Genomic DNA, 6,348 nt, shown 5'->3' on the forward strand with positions numbered 1-6,348 from the left:
CTCCTGTTTGTCTTTCCAGTTGTTCCCTGGGACTGCCATGGGTGCTAGGACTGGAAATCACATGGCACCTCTGGGCTTCCCTAAGACAGTGATGAAATCTAGTGAAATCCAGAGGCTCTGACCAGCCCATCTCACCAGCTTCAATGCCAGCTCTCAGGCAGTAGCCGCTGATGCTGCCCTTCTGCATAGATCCTGCTCTGGATCAATGAACTCTGCACAGGTGCCAGCTAGAACCTCAGTTGCAACCGTGTGTCATCCTCAGGCACTTCTCGCCAACAGGAGCTCCAGCACCCACTCACCCAGGGGCATACCTAATGCACCGGCTGAATGTGTGAGAGCGTGGCGCCCCCCAGCGGCCAGTACCGATAACAACCTCCGCTAACAGGGTTACCCGTTTAGCTCAAACTACAGGGCCAGCACTCTTGGGCCAGCAGGTTCAATCCCTGCTCCTGTCAGGCCCGGTTTCATATGTGCTCTGTGAGGTGATTAACCTCCTAGTTACTGAGCTCAAATGTAACACTACAGAAAACAAAGTGTGTCAGCCTGGAGTACAGGGGTGCTCCAGAGAGTAGAGCCCCATGCTGCTGTCCTGAGGTGGGAATCTCATTTCTGACAGCAGGGGCTGCCCTTCTGCAAGAGTGGGAAGCAATGGAGCCCTGGATCCGGCTGCTATGACATCCCCTGTCCTGAGACAGCCCTGCTTTGGGTCCCCTGGGAGGGGGGGGTCTTCACCACGTGGATGGTGTGAACCCCACAAGGAGGAGCCAGGATGCTAAGAGAGGCTGGAGCCTGAGCTGAGCTCTGTAGGCTGAATTGAGTGGAGCTGCCCTCAGGGGATTCCCAATCTCCCCTGCTGCCCAGCAAACTTTGTTCCCATGGCCTCTGCGTGGGCTGTCCAGGGCTGAGCCTGGCAGTGCTGTCCTGGCTCCTGCTCCCAGGTAGCACTCGCTCACCCATATGGATGTGGCTAAGTGGTGTCTGGCTTCGGATGCTGCTTTTGCCTCATGTTTAATTTAAGGCAGAAGCTGCAGCTGATAAAGAATTCATGCAGCGGCACTGAGGTCAGGGAAGGTGCCGAGGTTCCCATTGACAGCAGCAGGCCACGGGGCTCCCTGCTAGTGCCAGCGCCACACACCCTGTCTTGCCCCTCTGCCATGTTCTAGCCTGGAGCTGCCAGGCAGAGGTGCTTGGCATGGTGGATGCCCAGCCTTGGCCCCGCCACTCCCGCTGGGGCACCGGGCTTGCCCATAGACAACAGGCTTTGTGCTGCTCCTCCCAGCCACTTGCCCTTCCCCTCCTCTCTGAGCTCACAGCGGTCACAGCTTCAGATCCCATGGTGTCCCATCCAGTCCCTCCACAGGCCTGGGGCCAGGCAGGATTGTCCCTAGAGTTCTGCCCCAGACAGCACTGGGTCTGCCAGCCCTTCCCTTGGGGAGCGCTAGGGGGATTTCCAGTCCTGCCCTGGGCAGGCCCCAATGCCCAGCCCAGCTCCCCTGCCTAGGGCAGGCCCTAGCACCCAGCCTGGCTCGCCCTACCCTGGGCAGGCCCTAATGCTCAACCCCAGCCTGGGCCTCGTGGGAGCTGACCTGCAGCACAGGCTCACCCCATGGTACACACAGCACAGTGACTTCAAACTGACCATCACATTCACACTTGGATCAACAATCAACACTGACTGTCCTCCTACAAAGTGATACACATGAGCTCACTCTGGGGCTGAAACACACTCACTGGGGCTCTCTCACACACACACTGGGACTGACACACACACACACACTGAAGCTGAAACACTCACTGGGGCTGACACACTCAGGCTGACACACCCATGCTCTGGGGCTCACACACACACTCACTAGGGCTGACACACACACACAGAGGAAAAGACCGAGTCACCCTGGGGCCTCCCACAGGCAGTGCTGTCTGCCCTCCTGCAGCTGCACACCCCATCCAGGTGAACCTGGGGCAGAGAGGTTGGCCACCAAGACCAGCAGGGCCAAACCTCCCCATGCGCCAGCTCTCTGAGTCACTGAAAGTCCAGCCCTGCCCCATAGTTGGAGGGCTTTGGTCCTGCCTACTCTGCCAGCAGCTCCCCATTCCCTCTCCAGTCAGACATGCTCATTCCTGGCACTGCCTGAACACACACACACACACACACACACACACGCTGCACCTCTGTATTCATACGCACACTGCACTTGTACATACATTCATACCACATGCACACCCCAACACACTCATTCACAGAACAATCACTTAGTGTCTCTGCTTATCAGCCCTTCGCACTCCTACGCAGCATCTCCCTCCTCTGAGGGTCTCAGAGCACTGGGTGTGCAAATGCTAATGAGCTGTGTGTCTCATCCTCTTGGCTCGATGTGGGACCCCTCTGTGCCTCAGTTTCCCCTCTGTGGCAGGGATAATGCCCCGAGGGCTGGGAAGGTAAATCCATTCATGTTTGCAGAGGCACTGAGCTCCCCAGATGGAGATGCCAGTGTCCCATGCCTGCTGGGTGAGGGGTCTCCGTGGCTTTGGGCTGGCTCTGACAGATGCCCCTGTCTGCACGCAGTGCCCCACCACTGCTGCCCAGGCAGGTAGCACCCACCATGTGCCCGGCCTTAGCCATTCCGGGGGGGGGGGGGGGCTGGCTGCCCCAGTGGCTCCTTCACTGCTGCAGCAATCCAGACTTCGTGGCCTTTCCCCAGCAAAAGCGGAGTCCCGGGGGCCCGTGCGGCAGGGGAGGGGGCAGGACAGAATGGGACTGTCATGGGAAAATAAAGACATCCTGTTCCAAACTGTGGTCCTGGCCTGAGCCATTGCGTCGAGGACAGGGGGAGCCAGGCAGAGTGGAACGGCCCTGAGCGGCTCAGTGCAGATTAATGAAGCTTTTCAAAGTTTCATTAGCAGGAAATCGGTCTTGATCGCCCAGGGATTGGAGCATTAATCAGGGCAGCCAGAGTTTGCTCTGCGCAGTTCTCTCCAGTGCTGGCAGAGCACTGGGTGGGAGCTGGAGCAGGACCCTTCTCGGGGATGCTTATCTCGTGATGCAGATTGCAGCTGGAACATGGCTTGTGGGGGCATCTACACCTCCAGGATGGGGCAGCCCCCCCCCTCCACCTACTGTTCCTCCAGCCTGGCCCAGCCCTGCCTGGGGAGGGGGAGCTCAGTCCATGTGGTGGTGCATCTCTGGTGCAAGCACCAGGAGCCAGACTGGCCGCCTCCAGATCATTCCGTACAGGCTCCCAACGAGCCCTGGCTGGGTGCTTTCATCACAACTGCCCCGGGCTGGATTCAAACAGGGAAACGAGAGGGGAAGGGCTCCGTACCCAAAGGGATTGTCAGGAGATCCCAGCAGATACCTACTGTGCTGAGCGCCTTTGGAAATCTGCCCCCACCCTCCTTCCCAGGTCTAGATGACAGCAGAGTGGCTGGGGTGGGTGCTTGTGAGACAGACAGACCACTGCTCCCTAGTGGATGGAGTTGGAACTGCCCCCACCTGTTGTCATGGCCCACACACTGATTCTCCATAGCCCAAGCCAGGGGCTTTGCTTGGGGAGTAGGAGTGTCTGTGCTCCAGCCCTGCTACAGCTGCGATGTTCCCCTTGCCCTGGTGTGCCACACGGGGACAGCCCCGGGGGCCACAGATTGGTTCCAGTCTCTCTGTGTTCCTGCATGGCCAGTACCTAAGCATCGTGGCCCATTCCCACCCCCTGAGCCTGCATCCTTGGTGTGAGGGAAGGTGTGTACCTGAGATTCCCCAGAGCGTGGAGTTCACACTGTGGGCCCAGTGAGCAGGGCTCCAGCTCAGAAATCTCTGGAGAGCCCGGCTTCCTGGGGGAACATCAGTGCCCAGCCTTAGCCTGGCTCCCCCTGCCCTGCGCAGGCCCCGGTGCCCAATCCCAGCCTGGCTGCCCTCCCCTGGGCAGGTCCCAGTGCCCGGCCCAGCCTGGGCTGGGGGAACTGAACCAGTCTGCCCTCATTCCTGAGCTGCGGAGGAAGTTCCCGGAGTTTCAAACTCTATGAGCCAAGAGCAACGGAAGGGCAGTGCCAGTGGGTGCTGGGCTCTGCTAGGTGCAGGAGGCTGGGATGGGGGCACTGAAAGCCCATGAGTGGAGACAGCCAAACACCCCCCTCTCAGACTGCCAGGCTTGGCCTGGCACTGCCCCCAGTCCAGCTTCCCACAAGGATCTGTGACTGGGGAGTGCCCAGGGGACAAGCAGGGCCGACTTCTCAGCCCTAGGACATTAAGGTAATGGGTGTCGGGCAGGCCTTTCCATCCTTCAGGCTGGGCTGAGTGTGAACGGGAGGCTGCGAGCCCCAGAGTGTGTGTGTGTGTGTGTCCCTGTGTGTGTGTCAGCCCCAGTGTGTTACCTCTCTGGGGCCACCCAGGACACACTGTCCCCATGTGCCCAAGGTCGTCTCCCTGGATGCTCCCACCTCCCTCACCCTCCAGCTGCTCCCCCCTCCCTATACCCCCTCCAGCTACTCCCCCCCACCCATCCCTACTGCTCCTGGCCTCCACTCCTTGAAGTTCAAAGTTCAAATTCCACTCAGGCTGTGAAATAAATCAATCTGAATCTGTCTGTGCGGACGCCGCTGGGGAGGGAGCAGAGTCCCGGCCTGCGGGGAGCCTGGGAGCCAGCCCCCCACCTGCTCCCAGCCACCCCCCCAACCCACACCATCGGTGAGCGGGTACATGGGATGGGTGGGAGGGAAGGAGAGGGGGGGCAGCTAGGCTGAGGGGCCGGGGTGGCACAGGGTCTCTGCCTGTGTTTCCATGCATCAAGAAGGGACAGAGACAGCGAGCTGGAGTTAATGCCCCTCTTAATTCAAGGCCAGCCAGGCGAGGTCCCCGGGTCTTCACACCAATGGGGGCCCCCTGCCTGGGCTCAATTCTGCTCAGGAGAGTGAGAGGGACTGGGGCCAACGTGAGTGAACAGCTGGGGAGACTGATAAGGCAGGTCTCTGGCAGGGAGAGGGGGCTTTGAACAAGTGATTGCAGGGGAATCATGAGAGCTCCACAGCTGCCGCTGCCCCCCTGTGACCGGGGGAGCCACGCAGCCCCAGCCTCAGCCTCAGCCCTTCAGCCTCCTCCCTGCCCCTTTCGTCCCCCTCTGGGTGCCAATCTCTGCCTGGTGCCCCCAGCCCTGGACAGCTGCCCACTTCTAATGAACTTTGCCTTCTCCAGGCTGGCTAATCTCCCCCCACGCTAGGTTAACATCCCCCGCACAGGCCCCGGACTGACCCTGTCGGGGAGGGGACCATGGGGACAGCTCCTCACAGCCAGGCAGGTCACCTTGGCTCCCAGAGCAGCCTCTTCACCTTGACGAGGGGGCAGGCAGGGGGACCAAACGCAACAGGCACTGGGGTGACACCCTCACGCAGGGCACCAAGAGGTTGGGCTCCTCCTGACTCCAGCAGAGCACGGCAGGGCAGGGCAGGTCCAGCCCGAGACACAAAAACTGCCCTGATGGGCAGGCAGAGTGTTGCACACACACTGCAATGATGCTTGGCTTGGGCTAGGAGGGAACTTGAACCCAAGTCAGCCAGATCCCAGGCAAGTGCTCTACCCACTGGGCTAGTATGAACAAAACAGCTGCTGCTGCTGCCCCTCCTCCTTGGACAGTTTGCTGTGGAGCGAGGCACCTGCCTCTCTCATTCTCACCAGAAAGGCCTGAGGCACCAGACGCCATGTGAGGGGCTCCCGGGTGACTCGCTAGCAGAGCTGGGCACCTCCTTGCAGCCAGCGCTTAGGGGCCTAGCTTGGTGAGGGGTTGGGGCTTAGTTCACACCCCTCCGGTCGGCATCTCCCATTGGCTGGCTTAGGTGGTTCCCTCCCCCCACTTGGAGTGTGGGTCACAGCAGTGTCAGGTGCCCCTCCCCCACTTCAGTGTACAAGAACCCAGGCCCCTAGCTCTGGCTGTGTGGGTCGCAGTGTCAGGTGCCTCTCCCCCCATTCAGTGTATGGGAGCCCAGGCCCCTGGCTGTGTGGGTCGCAGTGTCAGGCGCCTCTCCCCCCATTCAGTGTATGGGAGCCCAGGCCCCTGGCTGTGTGGGTCGCAGGGTGTTCCTGTGATTTGCTCGGTGCTTAAAAGTTAGTGCTGCCCCAGTCTCAGCATCACAGCATCTCAGCCCCTCTTGGGGCTTCCTGCCCATCTGTAAAGTGAGGAGCAAACATCCCTACTCCCCAGGGGCTGAGAGGAGACAACCCATGAACCATTGTGACGGGGCTTGGATATAGCAGTGAGCGGGACCAGCTATGTACTGAGAGAGCTAGGTCACTAGGTAGATAGAGGGACAGATGGGGGTGTATGGGGATAGATAGAGGGATCTATGGGGATAGAAGGGTGTGGG

Source organism: Trachemys scripta, chromosome 24 (genome assembly GCF_013100865.1).
Source record: "Trachemys scripta elegans isolate TJP31775 chromosome 24, CAS_Tse_1.0, whole genome shotgun sequence".
NCBI lineage: Eukaryota > Metazoa > Chordata > Testudines > Emydidae > Trachemys > Trachemys scripta.